The sequence below is a fragment of the Lissotriton vulgaris genome, chromosome 4_1 (genome assembly GCF_964263255.1).
Source record: "Lissotriton vulgaris chromosome 4_1, aLisVul1.2, whole genome shotgun sequence".
Taxonomy (NCBI): domain Eukaryota; kingdom Metazoa; phylum Chordata; class Amphibia; order Caudata; family Salamandridae; genus Lissotriton; species Lissotriton vulgaris.
The window spans coordinates 328,101,036-328,123,364 of NC_141691.1; the positions used below are offsets into that span (position 1 = coordinate 328,101,036).

The following is a 22,329-nucleotide window of genomic DNA, read 5'->3' on the forward strand; positions in this document are numbered from 1 at the left end:
TACAAAGTAGCAATATGAAGGCTTTGCAGGAAAAATGTCAGAAGGGGACCTATATTCGAGAAAACTATGGGTTTAGTAGTAAACATACTCCAGCTCTGCCTTGAGTAAGTCTTCAATCACACAAGGCCATTCACAGATACTGCAACACACTCCCATAGAAAATAATGGAGATAGCAATTTGATATAAAACACATTAGGGAATATTCTTAAAATAATAAAATCATTTGGACCTTTACATTTTCATATAATATATGTGTATTGCTAGTGGCAGCTGCCACTGGGTAGTTATAGTTAGGATCTTATTTCCATAGGGAATGCCTTTATTCTGTAGCTAATGGTGCCGTTTAACGAATCTCTTTGAAACTGTATAAACAAGTATTACTATTTGACTAGTGGCAGCCATCTTGGGGTTAGGTGAGGGAATTCTGACCTTCGTGTTACATTCCGCCGGTCCCAATTTTTCACAGGGGACCAATCTAGGCGCAAGCCAGTCCTCCAAATACCCATTGGGATCCCTGGAGGCCATCCTCTGCTCCCCTACTCACCGCCTCCGAAGCGCGTCCGCTGTGGATCTTTGGATTAATGTGCTCGGGTGTTTGATTGGCCGTGGGTCTGCAGTACATTAATATGCAGGCAAGGCAAGCATGGAGACGCTCCCTTGCAGGACAGGGTACACGGTGAGCTGGGCACCGTTATGTGCCCCTTTGGTATCCCTGCTGACATCACCCGTCCCGCCGCTACCTGCTCTCAAGTGGATCGTTTGTGCTTTGGATGGCTGCCATGTTGGAATCAGGCATCGCATCTCTTTGCGTTCCACTGTATTTGCACACGTCTACTGTTGGGCCGCACCAGTGGGAATGGAGTCACTAGGAAAGTGCAGGGTTTCACATGCCTCCCTGCCCTGTGATTGCTGTGGGGTATAAACTGTTCCAGGGGGCAAGCATTGTGAGAGAACGGCCTTCAGTTACTTTCCCGTGGGATAACAGCTGCCATCTTAGAGTCAGGAATAGTCAGGCACGGGCCGATGGGCAGTGAAATCCCGCTCGAGAGCTTGCAGGGCAATGCACCCCCGATGTCCTGCTGCTGCCTCCTCCTTACTGGTCATGTGGGAGTTTTCAAACGATTGTCTTGCGGTGGCGATCATGCTCTCTGCCTCGCTCCTCCCACATCCCGCACCTCTCGGAGTAGTATACATGTGGCGGGCACCAATGTCTGATGGTCCATTCCAGTTTCAGGCTCCCATCTGTGGCGAAGCGCCGGGCCCAGGGTACTCAGCCACAGGTCCGCTCACTGTAGGCTCTGGGAAAACGTCCGGGCCCCTGAAGAAAGCCTAAAACCTTATCAGGGAAATCAACTATTTTGGAAAGTATTTTGCACCGGGCTCAGTGCTGATTAGTTCTAGAAAGGCAAGTAAATTCTGGACGCACAAAAACATAATGTACATCATGACAACTGACATAAAAAAAATTATTTTGCTTTTATTAATCTTCTTTTTTGTTTTTAGAGGTAGAAAAAGTTTATAAATACACTTCATTAATAATATCTTACAATTCATAAACAAACATACATTACAAATGATGTTGTGCAAATTAGAACCACATATAGTTGCAAAGTATGGTATAACCTGAAAAAAAATATATAACTTCAGTTTATAAATGCAGAAAGATCAAAACACTCTGTAGAATTCATGATGACACGTTTCGGCAAAGCCTTCTTTAGGATTTTCATACCAGTGGTTACTAGAATAAAAAATATATAAACATATTTGTAATCTAGAGCTTAGGTGCATTTTCCAGCAAATATTGCAAATGTTAATGCTTACACCCCAGGGCAAATACCCTATATTCATGGTCTAAGACAACTGAATCTGAACACTGCTGTGTACCACACAAAACTATATACAATAAATGCATAACAGTGGCACACAATCTCTTTTCCCCCCCATGTCGTGATATTTATTACTCATGCAATTATAAACCAAGTCTCAAAAGATATGATTAAAGAATGGAATGAATAGGGCCCTATATCACTTCAGTTTGATTCCAAAACTTTACTAACTACCTTATTTCTATTTTTGAATCTATCATGAGGAAGTCAAGTATATTGCGACTTTCTAGTTGCCAAAATTCAAAAGGAAAAAAAGCACATAACAATCTTATTAGATGAGATATAGGGCCATATGCATCAAGCTAATTTGCGACCGGAAACATTGCGAATTGGTAAAAAATTGTGTTTCCGATCGCAAAATAGCTAGTTCAGATGCATCAACCAAATTCGCAATATTAGCACTTCATAAAATACAGAATCGGTAATAACGATTCTGTATTTTATGAAGCGCAATTAAGAATTCGCTAAATGGGATGCAACACGACTTCGCAAATACAGAACCAGCCAAAATTCGCTATTCGCATTCCCTAAACTAGAAGAAATCAAATCAGGTGGCAAAAATTACACATAAGCAAAAACCGGTGGAGATCATCAGCAAATTACTTAAACAGTCCCAGAATGCATCACAATGACCCACAATGGCAGTGCTCTACGTCGTGGCAAGGAGGATGAGGCTGAGAGCAGCAGCACACAGGAGAAGGAGGATCCAGGAGAGAATATTTAGAGTGCGTGTCACATTGCTAGGGCAGACGGAGGATGAGATCTACGACAAATACAGACTGAATGCAGTAGCTATCCTAGATCTAATTGCTGAGTTAGACCCTATACTGCAGCGGCAGACCAGCAAGACACATGCCATACCCATCCATGTGCAGGTATTGTGTTCCCTGCATCTCCTAGCATCAGGGAACTTCCAGGGAGTAATTGCAGCAGCTGGAGGCGTCTCCCAAAGTGCCCTATCCTGCTTTTTTAACAGTTTCCTAAATGCCATGTTGCAGAGGATACACCTGTTCACACAAAAGGGGTGTGTAGAGTACACAATAAACACAACTAAGACAAATTTCTCATTTTGGAAAAACTGCCCTCACTCACATACCGAAGTATGTGACATGCTTCATCATATGGCCTGCTACACACGCCCCGGTTTAGCCACATCCAGGGCGGAGCATAAGGGAGGGGGAAAAATAATAAATTCCACACTACAAGACGTACAACCAGATAATATCAACAAATACAACAAGTAACATAGAATAAGGTGAAAAGCTTGTGCGAAACACCCTGTGGCTAAAACTGATAGTGCGACAAAAAGTGCAGTACAAGGAAGTGATTAAAACTGATTAAGGGTGCCAGTAGAAAGAATTACTTTATTTAATGCTCTTTTTCTAGCTCTTTTAACTACCCGCGACGGGTATCCTCTCTGTTCTAATTCCACGATAAAGTCATTCTTTTCTGAACAATTCCGACGGATTCGAAAAAATTGGCCAACTGGCAGAGGATACACCATCACACCAGGTTCCCCATGACACCACAGGAATTGATGCAAACCAAATTAGATTTTTATCAGGTTGCACAGTTCCCACATGTGATTGGTTGTATCGATGGGACACATGTACCCATATGTCCCACTGCAGTGAATGAGTTTATCTACTGCAACCGGAAATCATACCATTCACTCAACTTACAGGTAACATGCAACTCCAAAACAATCACTACTGACATAGTGGCAAGTTACCCTGGCAGTGCACATGGCGTCTACATTTTCCAGCATAGTGGTATACACAGACATCTGCTTGCAGGGAAGTTTGGAGAAGGATATCTTCTAGGTAAATATATGTAATGCTGTATTTCAAAAGTTTTCGCCATGGTGACACATAGTAGTGACTGATGTATGTTCATCTCTCACATTCTGTAGGTGATAGCGCATACCCTGTGAGGTCTTACATACTCACCCCATACCTGAATCCGGCCACACAAAGGGAGTGACGTTACAATTGTGCTCACATTACGATGCACAACGTGATAGAAAGGGCATTTGGTGTGCTACAATCACGATTCCGCATCCTACATAAGACCGGTGCACTACAGTATAGTCCGGAGAAATGCTGTAAGATTTTAGCAACGTGTGCTATGTTGCACAACATAGCCACTAATAGAGGCAGACCCTTGGTGGACTCTGATAGCGAACCAGAACAGGATATACAGCCGACACAACCACCCCATGCCGCAGACGGCCCAAATGCAGCAGAGGGCAGACAAAGAAGAGCAGAAATCCCGCAACATTACTTCTGAGGTGAGTAAGCACATAACAACACAGTATTTTCTTAAAGGTTTAATATGACAGTTGTGTAGTTGTGTTAATACACACATACCATGTACGGACAATTACTTTCCATTGCCTTGGTACTGCAACTGCAGTGTGCATATGCTACACAATTCTGGTTCCTCACCAGACTGTTTGAATGTCCAAATATCTGACTCCTCCTGTGATGCCGTCCTGTGGCCCTTGTAGTAGGCCAGGTACTTCTGACATGGTGCCTTCTGTGCCTGCCTGACTTCTGCTACTGTGCCTCCTGCTATCTGCCACAGGCTCAAGTAAGCTGCTAAGGCTGGAGGCCTCCTCACTGTCCCCGCCTCCATGCATGAGGTTCCCACTGGATGCTGCTGTCTATAGCCCTTCCAAAGCAGTGGTGACCTGGATTAGGCCCCGGCCACATCCCCACAGCAGTGGGTCATCTCAACCTGCATGCCGACTGCACGCATGTGAAGCTGAGCTGTTGTAGTACTCAGCCTGTTGATGGCCCTGGTGCATCCGCGCATGCTCCCCATAGAATCTTGTTGACTCCTGGCATTAGAGACATGCTCAGCCTGGATGACCCTGCACGTCTGTTCAATCGCTGTTGCTACACGGTCAAGTTTCTCACTGTGTGCCCTGAACCCCTCAACAATTGCAGTTGTCTGCTCCTTCGTGCTGTCACGTACACCACCCATGTGTGTGACCATTGCTCCCAGTTGCTCCTGCATAATACGCATGTGTTTTTTGTTGCAGGTGCTGGACCCTCAGCATTTTGGACTCCAGCACACTGCAGGCAGCTTCACCATCATCCACAACAGACCTCAGAAATGCACTTTGCCTTCGCCTGCCGAAAGGACTGTGGCGTTGCGGGGTTGTTCCCTCTGGTGTTGGGGGTGGTGGTGTATGGGCAGTGCCCTGTGGGTGCACTCCTGTCTGGGTGTCCTCATCACTATCCAAACCCGGCAGTGGTTGGACTCTTCTCCTGCAATGAGTGGGAACAGGTAGGGGCGAGGATGCTTGCATCTCTAGTTCCTCTACTGGCTGTTCTCTATGTCCCTCAGAATCGTGGACGTCTGGCACGTCACTCTACTGTGCTGCATCTGTGAGGGAAACAGTGCAAGATCATTTTTTTTAGAAAATGAAAAAATATATTTTCATGCTTTGCATTGTATGCATACAACTCCCACAATTCATTAGGGGGTTGCAGGTAAGAGATGGACTGGACTCCAGTCTGCTACACTACGCAGGGTCTGCATTTGTGGCAGTTTGGGTTACATTTCTATGAAAATATGCTTGGTTGTGCTCTTACCTTGGGAGGTCCCCGCATGTCCGGAGGTTTCAATCTGCATGATCCCGACAACTGCCTCTGGCTGCAGAGTGGATTCCACCAAGTCATCCAGTGGGGTGTTTGCAGACTGAGTGGATGTTCCCCCTCCTGTTTTACCTGCAGAGGCCAGCCTTTGAGCCACTCTCTCTTTCGCCCAGCTGCGAAGGTCATACTATCTCTTCTGTAGGTTGGTGATGTCACGGTGTGTTACCCCCACAAAATCGACCCTGGCTTGTATATCAAGCCAGATCTTCCTGTTCACTGACTCTGCAACATGCAGGGATTGTTTGCCAAACAGCTGGTCATGTTTTTGCACAATTTCCTCAGTCAGTATTTCCAATTCCCTCTCGCAAAATTTCATCTTCCTCTTCCTGCCTTCTCCTTTTTGCTGTTTTTTTTTTTTGCTGTGTCCATGGTGTTTGTTTGTTTCAAAATCTGAAGGTAAAAGTGTTTTCCAGGCTGAGCACCAACAGTCTTCCTCCTCCTCTCTCCCTGTGCACAGGTGGTGGAATCTGGGAATCACTTCCTGCTTGTGATGTCATCTACATGAGACGATTGGCGCTTTCGCATTTACCGATTCTGTAATTTCAAATTCGCAAATACAGATTCGGTAAATAAGTAATCGGTAAATATTTTAGCGATTTTTAAGGAATCGCTAATATTTACAGATTCTTTTGGTGCATTCGGTTTAACGATTCTTTAATAGCGATTCTTTATTTCTCGCTATTTCAGAATCGCTAATTCTTATTTTGATGCATGTGGGCTATAATGATCACAGTATATTTTACCTCTGTTCGATCTTTAGATGGGATTTCACTGGAACGAACCATCATCATTTACAGATAGACACTCTATTTAGCTGTACTATATACCTCTAGAACAGAAGATACAGATGAACGTGAACACCCAATTGTCTTTAAACAGCGTTCTTACCCCTTACAGCTAAGAGCTATATATCAATACCACTATACCTCAATAAGTCGAGACTATATATACCTTCATCCATAAAAGCGATGATATGAATCATTAAAAAGGTCTTGAGCCGTAAGGATAGACATGAAGGGCTTTTGCTACCTAGGAACCAGATAAAGTATAAGGTAAGATGTTACTATCAAGGCTTCTAGCCAAATGATGTTGATATTAAAGTTATTCACTCATTTACTTGGTTAATACTTACCTGCTCTATTGAGAAATTTCCCTTACTTAGGCACTGACTTTATGGCCTTCTCAATATTATCATTCGGAGGCTTCAAAGATGTATAATTACTCTGGTACAAGATATACTACCTAGTGGCTATATGACCTTATAGACATTAGTTAATTTCAATCTCCATATAGGTTAAAATATACTGATCTTAACACCTTCTATGCTCAAGGCACGGTGCTCGTGTGCTCAAGACGAGCTGAGCTTGTCATGAGCCATGGAACGCTCACACGCGGGGATAATTCCCCTACTGTGCTGAACGTTCCACAGAAACGGGTGTGGTCATGACGAGCTCAGCTCGTCATGAGCACACAAGCACTGTGCCTCATGATGAGCTGAGCTCGTCATGGGCACGAGGGCACTGTGCGCGCCCCGGCCCCTCAGCACAGCGGGGGAATAACCCCCGCTGCGAAGGGGTTCAAGTTCAAGTTTGAAATTTGTATAGCGCCCTATATACCCTGAGGGTCTCAAGGCGCTTGGGGGAAGGGGAAGATTATTTGTCGAATATCCAAGTTTTTAGTTGTTTTCTGAAGGTGAGGTGGTTCTGGGTAAGGCGGAGATGGGTGGGGAGGGAGTTCCAGGTTTTGGCCGCTAAGTAGGAGAAGGATCTTCCTCCCATGGTGGACTTATGGATGCGTGGGATTGCGGCGAGGGCTTGTGTGGATGATCGTAGTTGGCGGGGGGGGTGTAGAAGGACAGGCGTGTGTTGAGGCAGTCGGGTCCTAGGTCGTAGAGGGCTTTGTGTGCGTGGGTAAGGAGGCGGAACGTTATTCTCTTGTTGACGGGAAGCCAGTGGAGGTCTTTCAGGTGCCCGGAGATGTGAGCTCGGCGGGGGAGGTCCAGTATAAGTCTGGCTGAGGCGTTTTGGATGCGTTGGAGTTTTTTCTGGAGTTTGGTGGTGGTTCCGGCGTAGAGGGTGTTTCCGTAGTCCAGTCGGCTGGTAACCAGTGCGTGGGTGACCGTTTTTCTTGTTTCAGTGGGGATCCAGCGGAAGATTTTTTTAAGCATGCATAGGATGTTGAAGCAAGATGAGGTGACGGCGTTGACTTGTCTGGTCATTGAGAGGGAGGAGTCTAGGATGAAACCCAGGTTGCGTGCGTGGTCAGCAGGTGTGGGTGCAATTCCCAGGGCCGGTGGCCACCAAGAATCGTCCCAGGCGGAGGGGGATGAGCCTAAGATGAGGACTTCAGTTTTGTCCGAGTTCAGTTTTAGACGGCTGTCTTTCATCCATTCGGTTACTTCTTTCATTCCTTCGTGTAGGTTGGTATTGGCGGTACTGGGATCGTTGGTGAGGGAGAGGATGAGCTGTGTGTCGTCTGCATAGGAGATGATGTTGAGGTTGTGTTTGCGTGCGATGGATGCGAGGGGACTCATGTATACGTTGAAGAGGGTGGGGCTGAGTGAAGATCCTTGTGGTACACCACAGATGATTTCGGTGGCCTCTGATCTGAAGGGGGTGAGGCGGACTCTCTGAGTTCTACCGGCGAGGAACGAGACTATCCAGTCTAGTTCTTTACCTCGTATCCCGACGTTGCTAAGGCGTTTGATAAGGGTGGTATGGCAGACTGTGTCGAATGCTGCGGAGAGGTCAAGTAGGATGAGTGCAGTTGTTTCTCCATTGTCCAGTAGTGTCCGAATGTCGTCAGTTGCTGCGATGAGGGCGGTTTCCGTGCTGTGTTTGGCTCGGAAGCCGAATTGTGAAGGGTCGAGGGATTTGTTGGATTCGAGGAAGGCGGCGAGCTGATTGTTGATAGCTTTCTCGATGACTTTGGCAGGGAAACGAAGGAGTGAGATGGGGCGGTAATTCTTGAGTTCGGTGGGGTCTGCTGTGGGTTTCTTCAGGAGGGCGCTGAGTTCGGCGTGTTTCCAGTTTTCTGGGAAGGTGGCAGCGTTTAGGGAGCAGTTGATGACATCTCGGAGATGGGGTGCGATAACGGAGTCTGCTTTGTTGAAAATGTAGTGGGGACATGGGTCGGTTGGTGATCCTGAGTGGATGGAGTTCATCAGACGGATGGTTTCTTCAGTGGAGATTGGGTTCCAGGCGCAGAAGTTGTTAGGGGGGTGTTTAAGTTCAGGTGAGGGTGGTGGGGCTTGGATTCCGGTCTCATTTGCGAAGCTGTTATGTATGTCTGCGATTTTGTTGTGGAAGAATGAGGCTAAGGAGTCGCAGAGGTCTTGGGAGGGGGTGATATCGTTCGTGCCGGCGTGGGGGTTGGTGAATTCTTTGACAATGTTGAATAGTTCCTTGCTGTTTTGGGCGTTGTTGTCGAGTCGGTCTTTGAGTGCTGATTTCTTGGTGGATCGGATCAGTTGGTGGTGTTTGCGGATGGCGTTCTTGAAGGCTGCCTGGTTGTCAGAGGTTCGGTCTTTTTTCCAGGCTTTCTCAAGGGTGTGGCAGGTCTTCCTGGAGTTTTTGAGGTCCTCATTAAACCAAGGGGCTTTATTGTTGATTTGTTTGGATTGCTGTTTTTTCAAGGGTGCTAATTCATCAGCGCTGTGGGTGATCCATTGTGTGAGGTTGGTTGCTGCAAGGTTTGGGTCCGATGATTTTGCAGGGAGGTTTTGTTGCAGTGATGTGAAGAGTTGGTCTGTTGTAATTTTGTTCCAGTTTCTGCGCGGACTTGGTTGAGGGAGGTTGTGGGTTGTAGTCTTTTTGTAGCTGAAGTGAACGCAGCTGTGGTCTGTCCATTGGTGGGCTGTGGTGTGGTCGAAGGAGATATGCTTGCTGGAGGTGAAGATTGGGTCGAGCGTGTGGCCTGCGTTGTGAGTGGGGGTGTTGACAAGTTGTTTGAGTCCGAGATTGGCGAGGTTGTCCAGAAGGGTGGTGGTGTTGCTGTCATTGTTCTTTTCTAGGTGGAAGTTGATGTCTCCTAGCAGGATGTAGTCCTCGGAGGGGAGGGCGTGAGGGGTGACAAATTCAGTGATGTCTTCGCAGAATTGTGCGCGGGGACCTGGTGGTCTATAGATGAGGGTGCCTCTGAGTGTGGACTTCGGGTCGGTGTGGATCTGGAAGTGGAGGTGTTCGGCGGTAGCGAGGTTATCGTCGGAGCTGGTAGAGATGCGGATGGTGTTCTTATGGACGATGGCGATGCCTCCTCCTGTTTGTTTGGTGGTGCGATCTTTTCGGATGATCTTGTAGCCGTCCGGAATGGCTATGGCGATGTCGGGTGCTGAAGATGTGTTCATCCAGGTTTCTGTGAGAAAGGCGATGTCCGGCGCTGTGGTGTCAAGTAGGTTCCATAGTTCGATGGCGTTACTGTGGACCGAGCGAGTGTTGAGCAGGATGCACTTCAGATGGTTGGGGTTGGATCGCGGTTTGGAATCTGAGGGTGTGGTGGGTTTCTTAGTGCAGTTGTACTTGCAGGAGTGGCAGGCGAATGGTCCATGGGTGCGTCCAGATTCGGCTTGGTAGCAGTTTGGTGATCGGCCGGGATTAAGGGCTGAGAGGGTAGCTGCATTGTATGTGATGCGGGAGGGGTGGGGTTTGCGGGACCAGGGGGTCTGGCGCTGGGCGCGGTCTTGGCGCGGTCTTGGCGCGGACGGGCGTAGACGGGCTTACCTTTGGCGCACCTTCGGCGCGCCCGCAGCGCGTGGACGCTGCGCGTAGGACCATCTGACTTAAATGGATAGTGGAGGGGGCGGAGAGTGGGAGGGGCAGCTGGGAGGCTGGGAGGAGACACAAGCCACGAGCACAACAAATGGAGGGAGGGAAAGTGAAACTGGGGCACGGACACACAGAAGGGGATAGCTAAAACCCAGTGAATGCAGCGCTATGTAAGTAAAATATGCTGTAAAGTAAAACGAAATTACACAGGGCAGGCAATGCAGCGCTTTTAAAATAAAATAAAATACAATGTGATATGCCCTAAATAACGATACCACACAGGCAATGAACGCTAGTCCGGCGTCGAGGCGCTAGAACTGCAGGCGATGTCTGGCAGTGATTAGCAGGAGTGTTTCCAGGTGGTAGGGGAAGTGAGGCAGGGAGCGAGAGGGAGCGACCGTCGAGGAGTGAGTCCAGCTGGTCACAGAGAGCCAGGGGAGGAGAGCTCTGACTCGGCCAGTGCGTGGGAGGGGCAGCTGGGAGGCTGGGAGGAGACACGGGCCACGAGCACAACAAATGGAGGGAGAGAAAGTGAAACTGGGGCACGGACACACAGAAGGGGATAGCTAAAACCCAGTGAATGCAGCGCTATGTAAGTAAAATATACTGTAAAGTAAAACGAAATTACACAGGGCAGGCAATGCAGCGCTTTTAAAATAAAATAAAATGCAATGTGATGTGAATGCAATGTGATGTGAATGCAGCGCTATGTAAGTAAAATATGCTGTAAAGTAAAACGAAATTACACAGGGCAGGCAATGCAGCGCTTTTAAAATAAAATAAAATACAAAGTGATATGCCCTAAATAACGATACCACACAGGCAATGAGCGCTAGTCCGGCGTTGAGGCGCTAGAACTGCAGGCGATGTCTGGCAGTGATTAGCAGGAGTGTTTCCAGGTGGTAGGGGAAGTGAGGCAGGGAGCGAGAGGGAGCGACCGTCGAGGAGTGAGTCCAGCTGGTCACGGTTAAGGGGTTAAGGTTAGGACAAACTTTCAAAAAAAGGGCAAAATCCTTGTTGCTTGTTCTCACTATAGGATAGTTTCAGAAATGGTCTTGAGCCCCTAACTGTTGGGAAAGAAACGTGGATCAAATGATTGTCTGCACAAATGTTTTACTATGCTCGCGGTAGGCGCCCTCTTGCTCACCGGTGCTCGGAACCGAGAACTCTCGAGTCTGGGCCAATTATTCAGGCTAGGGTGACGATGTTATGCCCAAACACCTCCAGCCGTGTTCCGACGCCGGATCCTGCCTTTTGTGCAGGGTTGAGTAATGAAAAGCATATTTCTGCAGCCTGGCGTGTGGGGTCGACACAAAGCTTCAGCTTCGAGCGGCCATATTGGCCTTAGCCCTGCCCCTAACATGTTACACAAAAGCAAATTTTAGTATGGAAAGAATGCTGTTTGTGATTCTGGTCAATCTGTTCAGTGGGTTTTGGCAATTAATGCTAAAGAACTTTGTATATATGATACCGCAGAAGATATGCAGACCCAAAAGATCTCAAGCTGAGATCTGATTGGCTTCCACCACATCAACCTGCAAGTGTCAACAATCATGTTAGAAATCGAGACTCAGTGAGGAGTCCTAAAAAAAAGGTAAAAAAAAGACTTAAGTGGAAGAGTGGGGAAACCCTAACCCCTTAGGCCTCCTGGTGACCTCGCCTAGGACCAAAACTATTTTTTTCAATTTTGCCATGTATTATTTGAGGACCAGCATCAAAATGAAAATAAAACCTCTACACTTTAAAAAAACAACCCTGGGGTGGGCCTGGGCAGATGGGGTGGTGCAAATATTTTTATTTAGGGGAAGGGGTGAGTGGCGCTGTTCCTTGAGCCTCTATAAGACCCTGGGGACTGCATACCCTGTGGCCGATGAGTAAATTAAGACAGAGGGACATGCGACCCCCCTTCCCCGAGCCTTATTAGGCCCACAGGAATGCATCCCCAGGGCTTATTACATATTAAAAGGGGAGGGAAGTGGCACTGGTTCCTCCCTGTGCCTTATTAGGCCCCTTGACCCAAATTGACCACATTTTCCAAAATATTTGTGCTCCTTCACAGAAAAACCTAATGGTAAATAGTGTTTTGCCCTAGGGCTGAGGCTCCATGCACACACCTCCAGAAACTACTAGCAGGAATGTTTGTGGTAAAACCATTGTACACTGAGGGTAACATGTAGCTTCACATGGCCTTAAGACCTATAGCTCACATTATTTCACTTTCTGAAGGGGGAGAAGTATGAATTGAATGTTACAGCATCATGGCTGATACCATGACTGAGTGGAAATGCAGGTCCCATGATGCTTGCATAGACTGGAGGGACATGCACATGCATGGTGCCCCACCCTCACCACCATTTGCCTTGCCAGTGACTCCTACTATATGGAACCTAGTGTGGATGAGGAAACATCCACACGTCAGCAGCCACCATATAGCCACCAAGTACTGCCTCCACCACTGCAGCAAGCATTCAGCCACCACCTTTGCATTCAGCAGCAAGCCACCACTCTAGACCGCATTCTGCAAGCCACCACTGTGACTGCCAGCCAGTCAACAACCACAGCCACACCCTTGTAGCCACAGTGAGCTCTACCTCTATTGCTTTGGACTACAGTTCAGCAGTATCTAACAACCTTCTGGTATTCATTGATATCAGCAAAGATCTGCTGAGCCTTTTACAGCCAGAGGAGTTTCTCCCACTTAGCGTGAAGGGAAATGGCTTAAAGAAGTTGCTTGAACTGGAGTCCTCTGGTGATGGAAGGCGAGAGTCCCTCAGCCCTGTATCACACAGCTGCCACAGCAGCTGCCTATGCATCTACCCCCCTATAGCTGATACAACAAACAATAAAGTGTTGGATGGAATGTTTGAATTAATCTCAGTCTCAGCTGATTGGGCCTGTTCCAGTTGCTTGTGCTCCTGTCTGAAGGAGACCTGGCCTGGCATTATATGGGCTACCCTGTTTCAATTGGGGTATGAGAAAGATAGATTCATATATGACTAGTCTCTGTCTAAAGTGGCATAACTGGCAAAAAATGGACTAGAATGCTGCCCCAGTAATTACCAGCGGCAGAGATAAATGCAAGCAAAACCCCTTTTTTGTTTTTCAATCTGAGACACTATAAGTGTGAGTGGTATGTCCAGATGCGGCCCTGTGGCAAGTGTATCACTGAATTCAAGCTGCACTTCACTGACGGGGCCCAAAAGCCTGAAACTTCTCTGGGGTTGTGTGTTCTCGTGTGAAGGAAACATAGCATGGAAGTCGCTGCTAAACTGTTCCCATTGATTATACCACCTGAGCCCAGAGGTTTTAAGCAGGACCTCCAATGTATATCTTGACTGGATTAACATGTTTACCAAATTCTACCATATATGCAGCGTGTGACGGTATACAACCTTTATAACGAAACTTTTAACACGCACTACCATTACAACGCAGTCATTACAACGCAAACCATTACAACGCATTGCGCTGGGGGGCGCTCTAGGATAGGGAATAAGTTTAATTTACTATCCAAAACCTTCCCTAGTGTCCACTGGGACTGGAGTTGGAATAGTAAATTAAACTTTTCACTATCCAGCACCGCAAAGCGCTATGCGTTGTAAAGGCATGCGTTGTAAAAACTGAGTTGTAAAGGCATGCGTGGTAAAAGTATGTGTTGTAACGTCATACATCCGCGTGTGACTACAGTGGAGGTACCTCCCACTCTGTACCATGAGGCTCAGATAAACCCTATAATAGGTAACTGGCCTTGGATGGAAATGGCAAACAACACTTTCACTTGCATGTAAATGGTGCTTTTTTTTCTTACAGTTTCGGCTGCCATAGAGAGAAAACTCACATGTTATAGTCATTTGGAGTGTTAATGAGTGGGCTGAAAGTGGCATATAACTGTGCCAGGGAATACATTATTGAAATATGATCACTACAAGATAACATTTTTAAATGACAAATGATGAGAGTTCATTTGAATTTTTACTATTCTTTTTATTTTTCATACTTATAATAAACTCTAACATTATTTCAAATTACTTCCTCGTGGCTGATTGCTGAGTATCATACAGGTATGAGAACCCTACATATAGGTCTTTTGGATGCCTAACAATCACGGTCTAGGTAGGGAGTTCTGTGGCACTGATGAAGACCGTTGACCAATTTTGGGCATTAAAATCAGTTGAAAATTATGCTGCAACTCTTTGCGGTTAGGTTAAACATTTTCTTCACTCTCTAATGACTAATTATCTGCTTTTAACTGATACCAAAGCGACCCTTCTTAAATAAAGACATATTCTTGAGGTATACCATTAGATATTTTGAAGTTACCATCTGGAACTTTTGCCATTGTACTGAAAATTATATTGAAGAAATCCCAGCTTTTGGTTGAGTATGCTGATATAGGACTATATTTCTCAAGTGTGAGGGTTCAACGATGATTAAGCATGCCAAAAGAAGTTGTTGGTGAGGGGACCCCTTAACATCTTTATGTATCTTTTCATATGAACGAGTAGCGATAATATTCTCCTGCAGATAGGGAAGTAGTTTTGCACTTTAAGTATTATATTTAAACCCCAGTACTTTATGTGTATATGTAGCACTTAGAGACTCTCAGGGTGTCAGGCAGAGGGCAACCGCAAAGTCCACTCCATTTCTAATTACCAGAAGATAGCTGGGATTCTTCTTAGGTATGTCCTCTTCAGCTTTTTTTATGTTCCTTGAGCCACCCAGAGGGTCAGCTTTATGATCTTTGGAAATCTTACTTGGATTTCAAATGGAAGCGGGTCCAAGCACTTCAGGTTCTTCTCACTTGTCACGGATGTCAGGTGTAGCAAGTTAAGTCTGCCAGGTACTTTAGGTAATTCCAGCAGTGTTCTGAGGAAGGGTGGGTGAATGCTCAGCTTTGTAGGGTTCACCAGACTGTGGGTGGGAGACACCCAAAAATATTCCTAGTTACTCTCTGAGCAATGGAGTAAAGAGTCCCAGTTCCTGACCTGCCTACATTTGCAGTAGTCAATCTTTCCTTTACTGCAAACTGACCCAAAATGCAATGTGTCAGGCCAAATCCAAAATTGCAAAGGTCTTCATCGACACTAAATGTAGTCTCTGACTCTGTGGGCTTCAGTGGGGAGTGTACCAAGGTAATCCTAGTGTCCTCCCACAATCTAACATTAAAATCCAGATTTACGCAGGCACTTTATGCACAACAAACCTAGAGCAAAAGTCTGGTAAGACAAAAGTAAGGTCCTTCAATAACCCGATAGGATACACAAGAATTGTCTTTCATCCTGCATACTCCCCTTGAAGGAAGCAGCATATTTACATGTGCTTCAGATAAACACATTTGCATGTGCTTCAGATAGACCTATCAGGCAAGATGTGAAAATGTGACGTCAACAAGAGGGGCACAGACCCAGCCTGTAGATTCTATTAAGCTCAGAAGGGTTATCACTTCCCATTCAGGTCAGCCTATTGTATGCTCGTGGGAGGAATGTTACATCTTGCTCACGCCTCTTTCCAGGCAGAGGATTGTGCTAATTAGACTTCAGACAGTTCAGGCAGATAAAGGGTAACTTTCTAAAAGTTACTTTTCCTTAATATTTATTTTAAGAAATCAACTTCAACATTAATTTGGACTTTTAATAACTATTAAAAGAATTGTTTAATTCTTTTGCTAGTTGTTCCCATTCCCAAGATACAGTATTACCATTTTAATCTCAGTCTGATTTTCTATTTGACAGCAAGGCCTACCGCAGTGAATTTAACTTTTAGGGCCTTTTAGCCGTAGGTACATTTTAACATTAATTTCTACACGTCCCATTTATGTATCATTCACTCTACTTTGTGGGCTACAAAGATACATAGGCGAGACTTACTCATATTTAAAAAGGAGGTTTTTACCTCTTAAAATGGCCATTTTAACAGGTTAACTGCAGGGTTTGCACTGCAGTAGTCGGGCTGCACTGGTGTGCCTGAAGCTATGTTTTCTTCTGTCACACCAGTGGAAGGTGCAATAACTGCTGCAGTCCGCGGGTGACATTTTTACTTTCTATTCCTTAGGTGCATTTTCTGCACCATATAGTATGGCCTTATAAGTAACTTAAAGAAAGTGTACAGAGTCTAATAACCAGCAATAAAATTCAACAAAAAAATGAGGGTGACCACACTAAAAGAAGCATTTTCCCACAGTGACCAAATGCTGCCATATTCAAATTAGGACTACCATAGGCTTCTTCTTTTTTCTGGTCTCTTGCTCTCCACTCCCGATTAGTGTTGATTGAGTAGAGGGGATGTTGAGCAAAGCGAGAACTATTGCATATTGTTAGACAGCAACTTCTTCAGGATCATAGATCAAACAACTACAGAAAATAAGCTACTTTTCTGTTTCCAGAAGCAGCAATCAGGTTCAGCCAGAACAACTAAAACAGAGGTTCAGAGCTCTCACTTTTCTCAGTTCCTTGCCGGAGTACTTTTCAAATTCAGATGTTTTCTTTACAGTTTAATGCTTGTAGTCCTGTGTATCTGATTATAAATTAACAACTATTAAAATTAAACTGCAAAGAAAAAGCTCAAATAGAAAACAGAGTCATGAATAGAAATGGAAAACTTGAACACTTTTCTTCTTCATATCAAAGCCTAAATTGAGGCCCCACAGTCTAGGATCCCAAACTGTAGCAGTTTGCTTGGATATTGTGTAGTGAAAAACCGCACACTTCTCCAGTACGTGCACCTTTACTATTTTTAGCAGGTTATAGCTTTGTGTCTCTGGTTTATTTTTCCTGGGCTGCTCCTTGACAGACGCTCGGTGCACACTGAACAAATGAATATCATTCATAGTCAGTCAGGAGTGTGTATGCTTAGTAGGAGTGTGTATGCTTAGTATCAGTTGTATTCTGGTGACGCTAAGGGGCCTATTACTATCGTATCGGAAAGTCTCTGACCTTAGGTCGGAGGCTTTCCGACCGAGATCGTCGGTTTCAATTCCGACTGCCTAATTACAATATAGGTAGTCAGAATTTATTGGTCACACCGGCTGGATTCCGAATGGCTCAAGGAGCTTTCTATGCCGGGCTTTCCGGCATGGAAAGCTTGTTGGAAAGCGAGTTTGTGGGCCCCTAGCAGGGCCCCCTTCTGTTTTCAGCTTCCGGTTGGGGTTCGAGGGAGCACCCCTGTTGATCCCTGCACCTGCAGGGATCAACTCAAACTCCCTTTTGGGGAAATTGGAAATTATACCGAATCCAAATAATCCTGAACAGGTTCTATTGAAGAATACTACACACACTCGGTTTTGGCCTAGACTTCGCCTGCACACAGTTTATCCCTATTGTTACAAGATGTGCTCATCTCTTTGGGTCAACTGAAAAATCTAAGCTTTAAACATAGAAAAACAAAGGTTTGAGTAGCACAGTAAGATTCTTATATCATTTAAAGAATTCCTTTTTTTTTTATTTACATCATCTAAAACGACAGTAGAAGACTGTCGTTTTAGAAGTTGTAAACTATAAGGAATTCTTTAAATGATGTAAGAATCTTACTGTCCTCCTCAAACCTTTGTTTTTCTAGGTACTGTTGAAGAAAGATTGTGTAGCTGTATGAGCTTTGCATTATTCTGAATGGGAATTGACATTTCCGAAGTTGTTCACGGGTGAACTGGGTAGCTTAAAGAGGTTCAAACATAAAGTACAACTCATGGAATGGGTTGAACCTGTGGTACTTAAAGCAAGAAGAGTCCAGTTGGTAGTTACAATGAAATTATGGAAATAATTTGGCAGGTTCTGTGAACAGGACATATAGAGCCCATTGAGGGGCCAGGATGGTTGTCTCCAATTATGATAACATGCAAGCCAAATGGTAGTTTGCATATGTGTGTTGATCTAAGGGATTTGAATTCAAGAATTTGGGTTGACAGACAACAGTTGCCCAACACCACTCAGATGCTGTAATTGATAAAGGGAGCTAGGATATTTTCCACATTGAACATGGCATCCTCATATCATAAGATTTTTGGTGATAATAACTCTCAACGCTTAATTTCCTTCATCACTCCTAAAGGGACTTTCCATTTTAAGAAGGTGCGATTCGGATTAGCTTCAGTGTCAGCTGTTTTTCAGCAATTGATGGACACAATGTTTAAAGGAGTGGTAGGAGTTACATGTTTCCAAGATGATATGCTACTGTATGCAGAGGACAAGTCCGTCATGACAGAATGTTGCTCTAAGTGCTCCCCATGGTGGAGGAGAAAGGTGTTACTTCGAAAGTAGAGACGGTTTGGAGTGCAGATTGTGGTCTATCTAGGACTCCAAACTATCCGCAGAAGGTGTGGAACAACATGGCGAAGGCCATTGTTGAAGCACCTGCAATGTAGTTCACCTTGAAGTTAAATTCTAACAACGTTATCCATAACCTAGCCAACCTAGCTGAGGCTTTTTTGATTTTATCTCCTGATAAGATATTCACAAGAGGTATGTGGTCTGATATGAGACAAAGTTTTCTGCCCCAAGCATAGGGCTTACATTTTTCCAGTCCCCAGGCACAAGCTAACATTTCATTCTCTATGACCAAATATCTTGATTACACATCTTTTAATTTCCTGGAAATTAATTCCACAATAAATACCATGCCTTCATGCACTTGTGAAAAAACTGCACCAAATTGTAAGCCCTGGCATGCACAGTTACTAAAATCTCATGACCTTCAATGTATGGTTGTAAAGAGGGAGCCGACAAGATATTCCCTTTAATACAGTCAAAACTTTGCAGGCAATCATCCAATCACACAAACTCTGAATTCTTTTTTCAGTATGCCCTTAAAACACGCAGTCAGATCTGCAACTTTTTAAATACATTTGGCATAAAAAATCAGAGAATCCAAGGAACAATCTAAGTTGATCTCTGTCAGTAGTGTGTGGAGCATTCACAATACCATCCACAATGCTCGGTTTTGGTTTTACACCTTCAGTAGTCAGAACGTGCCATAAATATTCAATTTCATTGACACCAAATTCACACTTGTTTTCCATAATAGTCACAACATTGTTTTCCAAGACAGACAGAACCTTCTGAATACACTCATTTTGTTCCTGTATTGTGTCCGCATAAATCAGAATGTCATCCTGAAATATCACCACATTTGCAATGTTCTCAAACATTCTCGTCATTACTTTTTGAAAGACCAATGAAGCATATGGCAAACCTGGAACACATAATTGGGAGTGATGAATGGTCTTAGTGATCTTAAGTCAACACAAAGGCACAGTTTTTCAGATTTCGTTTTAGCAAGAACCACTGGAGAGAGCCATAAACTAGTATCCACCCATTTAATTTTTTCCTCATTCTGCATTTTCATTAAGATAGATGATAACTCACTTCATACACTGTATTAAATATTGTGCAATGTATGCTTGATAGGCAAACTATTCTCTTTGACATTAATACTATGAACAAAGTTCCTAATTTTACTCACCTTATTTTGAAAAACATTTCTGAAAGCATCTTTCCATGACTTTTGTTCAGTAATAGCATTGACTAAGGTAGATGACTGCTTGTGCCCAGGTTTGATCATTAGATTTAGATCAGCCTGGTGCCACCAGTGCAATGCATTAATACCTTTACAAGCTACATAAACTTTTCCTTTGATGGTGTTGGTTTCAAAAGTGATATTGTCCTAAAAATAGTCATCCAGTTGTATGCAACTGCCATTAAAGGCCATGGTATTTACACTAGGAGGTAATAATGCTTTATGACCACAGTGTTCATTGTACATCTCAAATTAGATGATTGTAATATTTGCCCCCAAATATACACGTAGGGGAATATGAATACCATCAACTAATATGGAAATGTGGGGATCACTGTATTTCTTGTCACTGTGAACACAACCAACCTCGACACTTTCAACTGACAATAATAACTCGCATACCCTTTTTTCAATGTCTTCTTCATCCTCCAACTCTTCATATTGTACACTCCTGATACCAATGCTCTTACCTCCCCTACATACTATCCTGAAATGGCCAATTGTCTTGCATTTCCTGCATTCCTGTGTGGGACAATTCTTGAAATTTGACAAATGTAAAGAAGAGCCACACCAACAACACATGGGTCTGTTAGGGTCTCAAAAATATCCTCTCCCTTTATGGTCATTGAAGGAGGAACCTGGCATTACAGATTGCTTATTATGCGTGACACCTTGCATATTAACATTTGCGACACTCGTATGTGTTTCCCCAGATCCCAGCTGCTTAGAGTCTTCCAAAGAGTCTTCTATACCCTTTGCGATGTCAGTAGCCTCATCAAGCAAAGGATTCTTGAAAGACAGTATTCTTTGTTGTATCTTCTTAGAATGGCATCTCGAAACATTTTGATCATGTATCAACTGAGAAGTGAACCCCTCAAATTCACAAAATGCAATGAAAACCTTCAATGCCACAACATAAGAATCAATGGATTCGTTGGGAACTTGTACACGTGTTAAACATTTGTGGTGATGCGCTATCAAAATCACTATCCCTTCAAATTGCATCTCCATTTGTTTTAAAGCCACCTCAAACTCATCATACTCTTCATCCCCTGTACCAACAAACTCAGATAGATGATCAAAGACGTTCTGACCTTCTACACCCAGGTCATCTTAAAGTGAATTGGGTTTACGATCTGGTTTGAATATCATACCATCAATGGCACACAAGTAAGCTTTGAATGATCTAAACCACAACCACCACCTCAACAGAGGTTTTCCTGGGTCTTGTAAAAAAGGACTAGGAGGCATGACAGACTGCTTCATAAAACACAGATGACGTTAAATGGGAATAAATGCACACAAAAACAATGTACCAAATTGAAGTAATTTTGCTGCTAACAGAAATGATCAAATAGTGTTGAAACTGACTCCAAAGCTGTCAATTTTTAATGAGAAAGTGTGCTGATAACTGAAACTAGCAGGTAGCATTCAAGATGACTCAAACTCTGCCAATATATGATGAGCAAATGTGCTGATCACTGAAATCAGCAGGCGGTGTTGCAGGCAAATCAAATCCACTGTAAGAAATTGTGCCAATAGCTGTGATAAATATACCAGCAGGTGGCACTGTAGAACCCGTGTTAGAAATGGGGGTCTCTAGTTGGCAATGATTTGCACATTTGTTCAAATAGGGACCCTTGCTTCTTATCAGGGTAAGGTGGATACACTCCTATAATAACCCCTGCTCACCCTCTTGGTAGCTTGGCACGAGCAGACAGACTTATTTTAGAGGCAGTGTGTAAAGCATGTGTGAACAGATACAGTAATACAGTGAAAACACTACAAATGGACACCACACCAGTTTAGAAAAATAAGTAATCTTTACCAAAACCAAAACAAGACTAAACAACAAAAATCCACAATACAGTATTAAAAAGAAGGCTTTCAAATGGTAGAAATAGTTCAGTTCAATGCAAGTTGTAAATGCAACACTTTTCTCAAAGGTATCTTTGATGCGTCACACAAAACAAACTTAATAGCTAAAGGTGATGAATCAGTTCCTTACACTCAGGGAAGGTGATGCGTCAATTCCTTGCTCCAAGGGAGGTGATGCATTGGTTCCTTACTGCAGCGCAAGGGAGTTGATGCGTTGGTTCCTTACCGGAGAGGAGGTGAGAGGTTGTTTTCTTACTGCGTGGGGAGTTGATGCATCTGTTCTTACTGCGGCCTCCAACGATGCAACAGTTTTGGCTCCTTGATACAATGCGTCGATCCGTGGTTTCGTGCAGCAGCACAGCAAGCTGGCATCAGGATCAGTGCTGTGATCTCGGACTTCGGAGATTGTTGCACTTGATGCATTGTGCAGCGATTTCACAAGCCACGGCAGTTGCTGCGACGGTTTCTTCGGTGATGCATCAGAAAACAGGTGCGGATGCGACACGCTTCTTCGGTGTTGCATCGATTTTCCAGCTCCCAGCGACAAACAGTCTCTAGAGGTCCTAAACAGAAGCAGGACCCCCTATTCAGGTTGGAATTCCCAGCAAGGAAATTCAGGGGAGCTGGTG

At 44.5% G+C, this 22,329-nt stretch overlaps 1 protein-coding gene across 1 annotated transcript in view; it reads left to right on the forward strand.

The window, feature by feature from the left end:
• The window catches only part of GPC3 (glypican 3), a 3,092,951-nt gene that overhangs the window by 634,956 nt on the left and 2,435,666 nt on the right, over nucleotides 1-22,329 (forward strand). The gene's annotated exons all lie outside the window — the stretch shown is intronic.